Source organism: Oryctolagus cuniculus, chromosome 7 (assembly GCF_964237555.1).
Source record: "Oryctolagus cuniculus chromosome 7, mOryCun1.1, whole genome shotgun sequence".
In the NCBI taxonomy this organism is placed as follows: Eukaryota; Metazoa; Chordata; class Mammalia; order Lagomorpha; family Leporidae; genus Oryctolagus; species Oryctolagus cuniculus.
In genome coordinates, this window is record NC_091438.1 from 29,804,765 (window position 1) to 29,819,868 (window position 15,104).

A 15,104-nucleotide genomic window follows, 5' to 3' on the forward strand; every position below is an offset into this window, starting at 1 on the left:
AGGTACAATGTGTATGTACAACATACAGGTCCTTAATATGCAAACTTGATGTGCTTATTTTTTGTTAAATTTTATTTATTTTTTATTTGAGGAGAGAGGTGGAGGTGGGTGGGAGAGAAAGCAAGAGAGAAATAGATTCAGTTTCCAGCCACTGATTCACTCCCAAAATGCCCGCAATAACTCAGGCTGGGCTAAGCCAAAGCTAAGAGACCAGAATTCAGTTTAGTCTCTTATGTGCTGCAGAGACACAGCCACTTGGTCTATTGCCTGCAGCCTTTCAGCGTGCATATTAGAAAACTAGTGCATATTAGAAGCAGGAGTGGAGTCAGGACTGAGACCCAGGCACTCTGAAATGGGATATAGGCATCCCAGCTGGAGTCTTAACCACTAGGCCAAAGCCTGATCCTGGTGTGCTTTGTTACCAACTCAGTTATTTGAGTGGTGTGGTTTCCTTTTGTTGATCAGTAATTCCTATTTGTTTCCATCATAGAGAAAATACAATTATTTGAAACATTAATGATTTGAATTATTCCTAATGTTTTTGAAATTTTTAATGTTTAAGGAAAAACAATGAAGAAAGATGCTTTAGTATATTGTATGTACGTGTGTATGTTGGAATTCAATACTTTGAAATAGTGATTATTCTTGAACTATATAAGCAGTAACAAACCATCAACTTACCAATTGCTGATAAGATTGTCCCAATGTTGGTGCTTTGTACATTGCATTCTGCCATCTCTCTGTCATGCAGGTTGGTCTCTACAGTGACTGGCTGTACATTCTTGACCCAATATGTTCTGTTTTCCCTGTGCAATGAACTTTAGCAAATCACATTTTATTCATTATATTGGCATAACACCGAAAGGAGGGCATCATAAAGATAATCTACTTAGAAACATTTTGTTGTTGAATACTTCTGGTGCCCTCACTCCTTGACAAATAACATTCTTCAATTCTATTACAGCCAGATGAGACTTTTTTGCCCAGTTTTTCACTAAGGTGTCTGTATCCTCTGACACTCGTATGTAATCCCCTTGACATTAATCCATGCAGTGTTTAGTTCAAGGTTCACACTTGGTCAGGTTTGTGGTGGAGTTGGGGGCTCAGTTTTGCAGTGTGCAGACACCAAGAGGAGATTTTCTATTTTTCTATTGGTTCAAGGGATTAGTTAGGAGATGGAATTAATGCCATGTGGCACAGAGGCCATGAACTACTGCTTTCCCAGGCCATAGCAGAGAGCTGGATAGGCAGTGGAGCAATCGGCATTTGAACCAGTGCCCATATGGGATGCCAGCACTGCAGGCGGCATCTTTACCCACTACACCACAGCACTGGCCCCGAACTTATCTTTTAATTGTATTTTTTCCACAAAATATATGAAATATCCTCATAGTCCTTCTATTGAGCATATGATGTCAGAGGCAACTGACCAACTTACTCCTGAATGTCTGTGCTTTTCCCCTAACGATGAGCTGGTTCCACCATATACCGTCTTCTTTCCCATCTTTCCTGCTCTCCAAACACACTCAGACTCCCTCATTATAGCATTTGTTCAAAAATCTCTTTTCTGTTGTTGATTTATCTTCATCATAATTTATCCATAAGTTCTTTTTTATTTTTTTATATATCCATAAGTTCTTAGTCTATAGGTTACCTCTGCGACCACTAGAAACAGACAAGAGCAAACCTTGGGTTCTGTGCTCTGTTACAGAAATACACACAGTGTGTCATTTGATATGATTTTCTTCCAGCTTATACTAAAATCTAGAGGAGGCTGAATCCTTTCTGTGATGAGATTTGCCCAAACCTATCCTCCTGTGGATTTTCTTTACCTGGGAAATATGTGCTCTTAGAGCTTTTAATAAAAGAACTGTAGTTCTTTCTGTATTATGTTTCATCCAGGTGGCAAGAGGTGTGACACATGAGCTGAAAGTAAATTTAATAGGAAACTTGGGTTTTGTTTCCCTGGCAACTTTAATTCAGTCTTCTTACAAGTGGAGACAAAGCTGGAGGCCTTTGTTCCTGCATCCGCAGCTCTATGGGACAGTGCGATTTGCTGAGCACTCTGGAAGCAGCGCTGTCTGAAGCATTCTGTGGCATTTGCTGTAGACTTACCCCACTAAATTTCATACAACCCCACAGGCATATTATGCTGCAGCTGATACTCACTCTGTTTGCTGAAAAATATGTGAGGATGGAGGAATGTTTAGTGCTGTGACGTAGTACACCAGGGAGTGCATGTCAGCAGGGCAGATGCGTTATGTAAGTCCATGATTAGAGATTTGGTGATCTGGGAACGTTAGGGTCAGAAGATTCAAGGTCCTATTGTTCACGATCAGAGTGGACAATGGTTCAGTAGTTCAGACATTTGGGGCTGGAGTACCAGTGTTGGAGCAGTGGCCACATCAAATGCATGACCTGTCACTCTTTATCATCAACCTTGAACGTTACATGAATACTAGGTGAGTTTCAATCAGAGTCCTGGAAGATACTATAATCCGAGTTCGTCCATTTCAATACTTTGCATTCAAGAGGTTTTGGTGAAAATTTGTCCATTTTCTATATCCAGGAGATTTCATGGGTGCATTTCCACTAGAAGACTTTATCGTATAGTAGATACGCAGGGTTCTAATGATAGACTCCTGAGATTTAATTCTTGGCTCTATTTTTCATTAGTCATGAGCCCTTGGCAAGCCTCATACTTTCAGTGTAAAGTGAAGACATCTCTAGAAGGTGCTGAGAACAATGCCTAGAGTCCTATGGTTAATCTTCATGTATTTTAGACATTGAAATACCACACAATCCCATGTATTTGTCATGGAGAGAGAGAGAAAGAAAAAGAGAGAGAAAAGGAGAGCTCACTTGTTGATCTTTTTCAGCTTTCTAGGGAAAATTTCAGTAGAACTGATGAATATAAACCCTCCCCCCAAGTAATTCCTTGAGAATTGATCCTTATTTTATAGTTGCTTCTTAACTATGTGACGGGGAAGGGGCTTGAGATCATGAAGCAGAAACTGGGCCAGGGGCAGGTGGAGGAAGGATAGTGCAAGACAGAACCAAGAAATCCAGTGAGCTTAGAGTTGCATGAGGTTGGCACTCACACCCTCCTTCCTCTTTCCCAACAAGGTTTGCTCCTTCCCAGTAACTGTAGACTCTTCTTAGAACTATGTGTCCCTTTTATCTTGAATCCCTAAAAGCCAAACCTGAAATGCAAGCCTCCGGTGTGGAGTTACTCAGGTTGTAATTCAGAGCTGCAACCGACAAGAAGAAACCACCGTAGGCACCACAGCCCTGCTAACAGCATGAACCCAGGGTTCCGCGTGGGTGTGGAGACAGAGAGGAAGATTTCTTTTTCACTCGTAAGGTTAAGATTAGGGAAATTAAAAAAGACTAACCTCCTGTTTTCATCTGTCATCCTTAAGCATTTACCTTACAATTTTAGAAAATTAGAGGGCACAGGATTCCCTTAGGACCATAATCAACTGGAAGAACAAATGCCACACATTTTTTGTTTATAACTGATGATTAATGTTGTTTATTGAAGTCATAACTGTTGGGCATCTCTCCCCCTCCATCCGTCCACAGTCTCATGTTGCAGAGAGCTCAGAGGACAAGGGACATTCCAGCCAAATGCATGCTGCTCATTCTTGGAGAGAAATTCTGTCTTAAGTGCAGACTCTTGGAAGGGCATACCCAGCTCCTGTGATGTGACCGACAGACACCCTCTCCCCAGCTTCCCCCTTCCTCACATATTTCCCACTTCCGCGAATCCAACCAACACTTATGGTGCTCCAATATCTCTGGCCCTCGGTGTATGCTGATACTTCCACCTAGAGTACCTTTCCTCCTCCCATGGTTTTCACCTCAGCTTGTCTTTTTAGCATACTCTTTTTCCCTCTTTTGGACCAAGACATGATCGTCCTTGAGACCTTCTCCCTGTCAACCCTCATTGCCCTTTCAACATTTCATCCTCCGGAACTCAGATAGTGTTCACATCTTGCATTTAGCACCTGTCATATGGAATCCCATTGTATAAACGTGGTGTGTGTGTGTCTCTGTGTGTGTGTTATTGATTTCCCCTATACATCCCCTTAATGAAGGGGAGACAGTGTTTTTTGTCTTTATTTCTTGAGTTCCTAGAGGAGTTTTTGCACAGAAATAATTTGTAAAAGCCCCTTGTTTGCATGAAAGAATGAACAATGTCCTGGGCACTTTACCACTCACTCTAGCTATTGGGCTGCTAGGAGGACATCGCTCCCAAAAGGCTCTTTCTCTTTTCTCCTGTGAGCCTTCTTTGCTTTGTCAGCTCTGCCCTGGTCCTCGCCAGGAGTCCTTGAGACTGGAAGTAGATTTTCAAGTCTAAAAGAGAACAGCAAACAGGCCACAAAGCCCGTGGGTCAAATGAACCTTCTCCCCACCTTCAGCAAAGTTAAACACTCACAGGATTTGAGAGTTCTTCAAATATTTTTACCTTTCTCTGTCCAACTTCAGTGGTCTGTAAAGCTTCTGGAAGGAGCTGAGCAGAGCGGACAGAACCTCTGGTGCCAGCTCAGTCTGAGGTCAGCCTTATTTTGCCTCCTTTAAACATTCTCTGTACTGGTTTCATATTTTGTGGGGAATTTCTGTCAATATTTTTTTTCATATCCTCTTCCACTTTATGTCATTAGTATCCCACAGTCTTGATCAAGCCTGCCTTCTTCATATCAAAGGTCAGATTTGTGAAATCCTAATAATATTATGCACATTAATGGTCAGTAATGGCTTGTGATTTAGTCCCAGCTTATCAGATAAGCACATAAGAGTACTGTTTGATTGGTGCCTGACTGAGGGTAATTAATTAAGTCCCATGCTCTCTGCTTTTCCCTGGTATCTGCCACTTTTTTATGGGAAGAGTCTTATATAGCAAATAATTTCTGTATTTATAGAAAATAATGATGGTGAGAATCAAGGATGCATGGAAAGAATTTATCAATCAACATGTATTTTTTTTTTTTTTGACATGCAGAGTGGACAGTGAGAGAGAGAGGCAGAGAGAAAGGTCTTCCTTTTGCCGTTGGTTCACCCTCCAGTGGCTGCCGCGGCCGGCGCACTGCGCTGATCCGATGGCAGGAGCCAGGTACTTTTCCTGGTCTCCCATGGGGTGCAGGGCCCAAGTACTTGGGCCATCCTCCACTGCACTCCCTGGCCACAGCAGAGAGCTGGCCTGGAAGAGGGGCAACCGGGACAGAATCCGGCACCCCGACCGGGACTAGAACCCGGTGTGCTGGCGCCGCAAGGCGGAGGATTAGCCTCGTGAGCCGCGGTGCCGGCCCAATCAACATGTATTCTTTATTTCTCCCTTTTAAAAGATTTATTTTATTTATTTGAAAGGTACAGTTACAGAAAAGAGAGAGAGAGAGAGAGATAAAATAATCTTTTATTTGCTGGTTCATTCCCCAAGCGGAGGCAATGTTCAGAGATGAGTCAGTGGGCCAGACAAAAGCCAGGAGCCAGGAGCTTCTTTTAGGTCTCCCATGGGGTGCAGGGGCCCAAGTACTTGAGCCATCTTCTGCTGCTTTCCCAGGTGCATCAGCAGGGACCTGGATTGGAAGTGGAGCAGCCAGGAATCGAACTGGCACCCATACAGGATGCCGGTGGTGCAGGCAGCGGCTTTCCCAGCTACACCACAAGGGCAGCCCCTCTTTAGCACTTTCAGATGTCCTAGGGCAAGAAAGAGAGAAGCACCTGTCTTTTTCTAATTTCTCTGTAAGTGAATAGATAGTGTTCTATCACTGTGTCTGGAAGTTGCTGTCCTCAGTGGGCTTGGGAGGGTTTAAAAGCTTTGGGTGCTTTGTGAAGAGCAAAATACAAGAATTTAATGGACAGGGCTCTGAGATGAGCAGCCCCTCCTTGGTGTCTGTGTGGGCCTGGATGAAGGAGATGGCAACAGCTCAGATTATTTGACACTTCTTTTTCTCAGTGCTTCATAAGACTAAGTTAGGAACTATTAGAGCTAACTGATTGTTATTTCCATTTTACAGATAAAGAGGCTGAGACGTATATCACCTGTCTGAGTTTGAATAACAAATGCATGTCAGAGGCAGGACTCAAACTTGGGCTGAATTGGAGAACCTGACTCTTCACAAGTATCCATGCTAGGCCCACGTTGCTGGGCTCATGTCGCTGGCCCTCTTCACTCTCAGGGTTCCCGAGTAATGGGGCATGGCTGTGAGTAGTCAGTCATAGATGAGATTTTAATGCCCAAGGTAGAGTGAGGGATGACCATTTGCACAGTTTTAACATGGCATCACCTGCAGGAACTCCTCAGTAATGCACAAAGCCTCAGTTGTCCAGAGATTCATATCTGACATCTTTCCATCAAATAAATGAAACACAGCATGACTGAATTTTAGTGTCAGCCTACGACATCGCTTCTTTGTGTTTAGACCTAGCAGCTCTCTTGAAATTGTTGCTGACTGTAATTAGATTTCGGATTTTTCTGTGATAATTCAGTTAAATCAATTTGGCCTTCTGATAAATTATCCTTGTACATTCCATAGTTTAGACTGGTTATCTGAGCCTAATGACAATTGTAATATATTTCTAACTTGCCTGTTTTAAACCAACAAATGCCTTGTGGTTTTTAAGTAGAGCGACATGGTTTTACCTAATCAGGGCGTTGATGTTTTCTGCATGACAATGTGACCCTGTGACTCAGTTTCATCTCTGAAAGCTGTCATCTCAATTGTTCAGATTTGGGTCCAAAAGATGATGCTGGAGCCTTCCTATGTGCCAGGCACATTCCCTGGGTCCTTATTTCTTCCCCACAGCAGTCCTGTCTTTCAGGTTGGATTTGATAGACAGGGACTCAGGGGCTCTGTGGTTGCAGTGACCAGTGCACGGGGATGCCAGCAGGCAGGATTCCAACTTGAGTTTCAAACCTTACACTGAGAATGGTGCTCTTTATTACATCTGATCTCTGCTTTGTAATGGATTTGTCTTTTCTTCTTTCTCACCAATCATGTCAGTGAATGGCTTACAGTATCTTTAAAAAACAATTATGTGGACACAAATCAGGTTTTACTTTTTTCATGTTGTTGATGTTTTCAGAATTTATCTCCAGCGTGACCTTGGGTCTCTGGTGTGCAGTATTTGAGCTCACTGACTGCAAGCAGATTCCTGAGTTTCTGGCAGAGAATGAATTCGGGGGTGGAAGCCTTCACCATGTCTCAAGTCCTCTGTCCCCTGTGTAATTGCTTTGTGTCCTTTGGTAGAGAAAAATGATAACCAAATGGAAAAAGGCTATTTGTGTAGAGAGTGGTGGGATTTTAAAATATGGTTTATTCTGAACTTTTACTGTTTTAAAAGAGCACATGTAAGATGTTCTAAAAGTGGGGCCCATATGTAACTAAACTGAAAAATCTATCCAACTGGTTAAGAGTCTCTTTAAAATCATGTCAAAACTTTTGCCTTTCCTGCTTCGCTTCAAAGACCTATGGTAATTAAAGTGCTGTTGGCAACTACCCCAGCGGTGGGTGCCAAGGGAGAGACCAGGATCAGGAGGGCCCAAGGATCCCTCCTGGGCCACCAGCACACAGAGATAACTTTTTATTTCTATATAAGGTCAACTTAATGCATTGTTTGGCAAATAATATGGTAAAATGAGAAAGAGAACAATATTTTCTTTCTCTATTATAAGAGTTCCTGGATAATTGCTTTCAAGTTCACTGCATTTCTATTTAATTTTTTGGGGTAATGATGCACATTAATGAGGGCAGATTTGTGTCTTTGACACCTATATGAGCCATTTACCTTTCTCTCTTTTCCTGTGCTGACTGATTGTATTTTCATATCTCATAAATCTAGGGTCTTGACCCCTGGCTGGGAGTAGGGAGGTTCTTGGGAGGTACTTGTCATCCCATTTCTCACAATGCATCTGTGTCTATTCAAAACCAATTTCAGTGCTACTCTCAATCTGTGTGAAGTGTACTGAAATTGTCATCCTAGCTGAAGCATGACAAGTACGCGATGTCCCATGCCCACACCACCCTGTCAGTAATAGCACACACAACCTTGAGACTTAGGGATTGCTGAGATTGCCTTTCTTTCTCAAGGAATTCTGCCGCCTGCTGGGGCAGGTGTTGGGAGGAACTTTGGACCTCATAAGTAGAGGCACCTGTTTGGCAATGAACTATCCTGGTTTGAATTGTGGCCCCACCTTCTTGTTAGCTAAGAAAACTTGAGTAAGTCTATTAACTTTTTTTTTTTTTTTTTTTTTTGACAGGCAGAGTTAGACAGTGAGAGAGAGAGACAGAGAGAAAGGTCTTCCTTCCTTAGGTTCACTCCCCCCCGCAAATGGCCGCTACGGCCGGCACGCTGCACCGATCTGAAGCCAGGAGCCAGGTGCTTCTCCTGGTCTCCTATGTGGGTGCAGGGCCCAAGCACTTGGGCCATCCTCCACTGCACTCCCGGGCCACAGCAGAGAGCTGGCCTGGAAGAGGAGCAACCAGGACAGAATCCAGCGCCCCAACTGGGACTAGAACCCAGGTGCCAGCGCCACAGGCAGAGGATTAGCCAAGTGAGCTATGGCGCCGGCCAGTCTATTAACTTTTTAAAAAAGCTTCAGAATCTTCATTTAGAAAATGTGGATAATAAGGAATCAGTCCTGGTCTCATAAGGTTGTTTTTAGCACAAAATAAAATAATTCATATAAAAGCAACTAGTGCAGTGCCTTGTAAATAATAAATACTCAAATGTTAATGATAATTAATATGGTAATTTCATATAATGGAAGGGAAAATGAATATATAGTAGATGAAATAACTTGTAAAATCATTGTTTAGTTCTAGGTTTGGGTTGATAAATATTAAAATAAATTCTATGTGAAGGATAACTTTCTACTGTTTAGAGGCAGTTGAGATAATTGGTTAAATAAAATACTTAATGTATGAGGAAAAAATGGAAAAGGAAACTCAGATGTTAACTTCTCACTTTTGTTTTAAACTTTTTGGCAAGAATCACCACACCATCTAGTGTTTATCATTTTCTCTGGCAACAGAACAAATCCAAAGAGTTCTTAGTTCATAACGGATCATTGACCAACTAGAGGCTCATGGTGAGTCACTTGTTCTGAACTCAAGTTTTCCCATTGCAGCAAAGAGATAAGAAATCTTAGTTCACTGGGTTCTCATGAAGACTGGGCTGGATAATGCATTTAAAAGTACTTCCTGATCCACAAAATACTTAAAAAAACTAAAGTAGCATTATTTTCTTATATGGCTGAAAAGTGAAGGGCAGAGTCCCTTAATTCCCTGAAAAAAGTATAAGAAGTTAATGCTGAAAGTTGGTGTAACCCCAACTTGCTTCTTCCTAGATCCACATTATTGATCAAGTGCTGGCCAGCTGATATTGGATCACGTGAGCCTGCTCTGACATCTTATTTAGGGCATGTGTAGCTAGCTGTTCTGCTCTCTGCTCTTGCTGGTTGCAAACCCACAAGCTGAGGAAGAGAAAGTTCCTCTGTTTGGGTATCTTGGTCATTTTTCAGGAAAGGAGTCCTTTCTTGTTAAGGAACCAGAATCCATTTCTTTTCTTTTATTTATTTGAAATTCAGAGTTACAGAGAGGGTGGGAGGGAGGGAAGGACAGAGGGGGAGGGGAGAGAGAAAGAGAGAGAGAGAGAGAGAGAGAGAAGAGAGAAGAGAGAAGAGAGAAGAGAGAAGGGAGAGCTTCTATCTGCTGGTTCATTGCCCAAATGTCCACAACAGCCAGGGCTGGGCTAGGATGAAGCAAGGAGCCAGGAGCTTCATTTCGGTCTCCTGCATGGGTGCAGAGACTCAAGCACTTGGACCATCTTCTGCTGCTTTCTCAGGCTGTTGGCAGGGAGTTGGATTGGAAGTGGAGCAGCCAGGACTCAAACTGGAACCCATATGGGTTGCCAGTGCTTCAGATGCAATGCTTCAGACACAACTCAATATAGTTGTGTGCTTTGTTTGTTAGAAAAAAAAGAATCTACTTGCAAAGAAAACACAGAATTTTATGGTATTTTTCCTGCAGATTTATTAATGAGAAGTAGGTGCTCCTCTAATCAGCAGTAAGGGTGAGGGTCTTGAAGGTTCTTGTTTGTGGTTGTAGGGGATGTCACTCAAGCTAAGTGTACAAAGGATTTTATATCTACAGTTAGATCTGTTTTGGGAAATAGGCCATAAGAATGTCAAATTTCCCACTTAAATATTCAGTTTCATCCGTGGCTATATCCAAGGTTTGCTTTCATGTTCAGCCATAAGCAGTATTTTCTTTTAGTCTTTGCAGTGTCCTCTGCATGCTGTCATGTTTGGGCCTTTGCACATGCTATTCCTGTGTCCTGACAGTTTTTCTCCATCTTCCCTACCAATTCATGGACTATAGCCTACTTTATACCATTGATATTGATAGCACTTATCGCCAATCCCTCTGTCTATCTCCTTCCCTGAATTGTGTTAATCCCCATTGTAGTCCTTATTTCCTCCCCAAATATCTGGCTTACTTTAGATTTTCAATATGAATTTTCAGAATGAAAAAAGCTATACTGTTTTTATTTTTAATATTTAATCTCCTAAGGGCAATTTTATAGCCTGCAAGGTCCTAGGATCTTTAAGTCCTTGGTTAATAACAAGATAAATCACCTAGGGTTTCCAGTTAAAACTTGAGCAAAGATTCAGTTACAAGCAAAGCTACTTCTCTTATTCAGCAGAGTCAGACTTCATGACAGATTGAAAATGGAAGAAACTGTAGAACATGTTGGATTCTTGTTAGGAGAATGCTGTTCATGACAAGACTTGTCTTTGGGAATAGCTGCAGCTAAATGAAGGGAAGTGAAGTGCTAGTGCTTGGATAGCTAATTGCTGAGAGTGACTCTACATGTGCAGTAATTGTCACTTGAGAATGATTAGCTGATTTAGGAAGCCCTGGGAAGTCTTCTTTTTAGTTGACAACACAGCCCTGGGTAACAGGCAGCCACATGTAATTGTTTTTAATACTTCTATTCCTCTGCCTCAAATTGGAGTGCTCTCAAGGGCAAGATTTTGTGTCAGTCATCTCTAAATTCTGCAGAACTTGCAGAGCCTAGCACAGAGCAGGATCTTAGTAAAAAATCTTAATAAAAATTTTTTATTTATTGTCATCTTCTAGTTGAAAGGCAGAGAGACACACAGAAGTCTTTCAACCTCTGGTTCACTCTCCAAATGCTCACAACAGCAGGGGCTGGGTCAGGCCAAAGCCAAGATCCCTGAACTCCATTCAAGTCTCTCAGAAGGATGGCAGGAACCCAAGTACTTGAGCTATTGTGTGCTGCTTCCTGGGATGCACATTATCAGGAAGCTGCATTGGGAGCACGATAGTCAGGATGCAAGCCAGGCACTTTGATATGGCATGCAGGAATCCCAAGCTGCAACTTAACCACTGTGCCACACACCGCCCTTCAGTGAGTATTTCTGAATGAATGATTAAGTAGAGGCAGCCGCGACTACATAAGTTAGGTGGTTTGGTGTCTGAGCGTCTGTATGTGCATTCTGATGACTCAACCATATAGAATGAATTGCTGTTGGATTCAGGTAATCGCTCTACCCCTAGATCTTCCAATTCTTACTTACTTGGAGGAAGCAAGAGCTACCAGCAGGGAACATTTACCATTGTGTGGATTGTGTAAATAGCTAATCAGTCTCTAACTGGTTTTTGTTGTCGTTGTTCTCAACCTTTTGGGAGGTGACACCTCCCTGCCACCTGTCTTCTCCCACAGTTTGGCCAGCTTCTCCCAGTGGGATTGTTGAGAAGAAGCTAGTGGGACTTCTGGGCATGTGAAATGGGGAATTGAATGGGGAGGAGAGGAGGAGAGGACAGGGGAATTAAAATGTGGTGGTAAGAGTATCTTGTGGTACAGATGCTCATAACTCTTGCTTCCACATCAGGCAGTACAGATTTCATGACCAAGCTTGGGTAGAAATGTGGGCTTGGTGGAGCCTGCACAGGAGTGCAGGGCTAATCCTGCCCATAAGGTTCACAAATTGAACTTAAATAGCTGTGAGTTAGATGCTGGCATGTCTATGGTACAGCCTCAATGGCTCCTGCCATGAGGGCCTTTATATCTTTTTTTTTTTTTTTTTTTTTTTTTGACAGGCAGAGTGGACAGTGAGAGAGAGAGACAGAGAGAAAGGTCTTCCTTTGCCATTGGTTCACCCTCCAATGGCCGCCGTGGCCGGCGCGCTGCGGCTGGCGCACCGCGCTGATCCGATGGCAGGAGCCAGGAGCCAGGTACTTATCCTGGTCTCCCATGGGGTGCAGGGCCCAAGCACCTGGGCCATCCTCCACTGCACTCCCTGGCCACAGCAGAGAGCTGGCCTGGAAGAGGGGCAACCGGGACAGAATCCGGCGCCCCGACCGGGACTAGAACCCGGTGTGCTGGCGCCGCAAGGCGGAGGATTAGCCTAGTGAGCCACGGCGCCGGCCGGAGGGCCTTTATATCTTAAAGCTCTAAGCAGGTAAGTAGATGTGCACCTTTTGTATGATGACTCTAAGGAAACCACAGCTAAGGAAAATAACAGATAAAGTCCTCAATATCTTTTCTGTAGGCTCCAGAAGGAAGTTTTGCAGCCCTTGACTTACCTACCGAAAAGTCTCATGTGGGACTTCTGCCAAGAGTTCTCACGTCTCATATAAATCATGGCTCTGATAATAGATGTGACTGTGCCACAAAAGAAAATAAAAGCTGATTTCAAGACATCATCAAACCAGCTTGATGAGTAATATTTGCCTAGTGCTTTGACACTTTTGAAAGAAGCATGGAATCAAAGGGTAAGTTCTCAAGACAGTACACAAAGCAGGTAGCTGGCTAGCATAGCTTTAACATAATCCCATTCTAAGTTCCCACAGAGAAAGAACAAGCTGGCTATTGAAAAGACTTTTGTAATTTATTTATAAAAGATCTTGTGTTCTAGCACGGACCATGTTTTCCTTGTTAGACATGAGCAAATATCCAAGTTCATGACCATGAGATTGGATGTAATTAATAGAAAGCTCATTATTCCTTTTTTTTTTTTAAAAAAAAGATTTATTTATTTATTTGAAAGTCAGAGTTACACAGAGAGAGAAGGAGAGGCAGGGATAGAGAGAGGTCTTCCATCTGCTGGTTTACTCCTCATTTGGCCACAACAGCCAGCCGGAGCCACGCCTATCTGAAGCCAGGAACTGGGAGCCAGGAACTTTTTCTGGATCTCCCACACAGGTGCAGGGGCCCAAGGATTTGACCATCTTCTACTGCCTTCCCAGGCCATAGCAGAGAGCTGGATTGGAAGTGGAGCAGCTCGGACTCAAAACGGCCCACATAAGGGATGCCAGCACTGCAGGTGGCGTCTTTACCCACTATGCCACAGCGCCGGTCCCTAGCTCATTATTCCTGACACTAAGTCTCCCAGGTGCTGAGTGTGAGAAGGAAGTAAAAAGCCACTCAAATGAAAAGCTGTGACTTACCGACACAAGGAGAAAATCACCATTATTTCTGCTCTTTGCTTGAAATTTGAATAATAAAGTTGACACATGATTAACACAAAGTTAAAAAGAATGGGAGTTCATGGTCCAATTTGTGTGTGCAGAAAGTGGATCTGGAACTCAAAAGCTCAGGAGTGCTTCACCTTCTTCTCTCTGCCTAAATTTAAGCTCATCCCATTATGTTACAATTGCTACAAACTCTGGATACCGCAGGAGTCAGAAGACTGACCACTAACAGGATCTTCACAAGCTATGCCCACATTGTCTCTGGTAGAGTCCCTTGCTTTTTGGGGTTGGCCACAGGCGGAGGGGTACAGTAACCACAATACTGGGCTTTATGGCATGTAGAGGCTTGAGAGTGGTTACGCAAAAGCCAAAAACTAGTGAGCAATCTCTGGTGCTGGGATAAAAACTTTTCACTTATTATCCTCACGATATCTAAGAAATGGTTATTATTATAATCCCCATATTATGGATGAAGGCACAGAGGCGCAGATAAGAAGCAGCTATCCCAAGGTCACTGTGATATTTTGATGTATGTTTAAGTTTTCATCCTTGATTCCTGGCTCATAACTCCTTCCCCAAGACAGGTCATAGAAACTAGAATTTCTCTTCTCTAAGGTGGGCCATACTCTAATCTTTTCCAGCCTTTTGGTCTTGGAGTTGGCCATAAAGGAATTATATGACCTATCTGACAGTAGTCTATAAGACCCCCATTTTAGAAGGGGTTCTGTATCATACCCTAGAGGAAAGATTGCTTCCCAGAGAGGCTAGGAAGAATTTGAACAGATAGGACTTGCTGGGTTTCCCCACTCAGTGTGTTAGCATAAGGTTATAGCCTTTTGGTTCGATCACATTTTGACACAATTGCCATTGCTTCAATCATGTCGATGCAGTGAAATTTCACCTTATGCATCTCTTCATGTCTGTCCATTGTAACATCCCTTATAATTAACCAGGAAGTATGCTTCCCTGATTTCTTTTTTTTTAATTTTTTAGGTGATGTTTTATTTTCTTGAAAGGCAGAGAACACAGAGAGAGGGAGTGACAGAAAGAGAAAGAGAACGAGGTCTTCCATCTGCTGGTTCACTCCCCAGATGGCTGCAATGGCTAGGGCTGGGTCAGGCCAAAGCTAGCAGCTCCATCCAGGGGCCTAAGAACTTGGGCCATCATTAGCTGCTTTCCCAGGGATATTAGCAGGGAGCTGGACGGAAAGCAGAGGAACAGGGAATCCAACCATCACTCTGATATTGGATATTGGCATTGTTGGCAGCAATTTAACTGTCTGTGCCACAATATTGGCCCTTGTTTCCCTAATGTCTGTGGGCCATTCAAGGACATTAATCAAACCTAAGGAGGAGATGCAAATTTTTTTAAAGATTTATTTATTTATTTGAGAGGCAGAGTTACAGAGAGACAGAGGCAGAGGGAGAGGGGAGGGGAGAGAGAGAGAGAGAGAGAGAGAGAGAGAGAGAGAGAATCTTCCATCCTCTGGTTCACTCCCCAAATGGCCACAATGGCTGGAGCTGTGCCAATCCAAAGTCAGGAGCCAGTAGCTTTTTCTAGGTCTCCTTCACGGGTGCAGGGGCCCAAGCACTTCGGCCA

General features: G+C 43.1%; 1 long non-coding RNA gene across 1 annotated transcript in view; it reads left to right on the plus strand.

Annotated features, from left to right (window-relative positions):
* Nucleotides 1–4,512: 4,512 nt before the first annotated feature.
* Nucleotides 4,513–15,104, plus strand: part of LOC103350018 (uncharacterized) — a 28,037-nt gene continuing 17,445 nt past the window's right edge. The window contains exon 1 of the long non-coding RNA XR_518089.4: nucleotides 4,513–4,559. This is a non-coding gene — a long non-coding RNA (uncharacterized lncRNA). The remainder of the gene's footprint in view (nucleotides 4,560–15,104) is intronic.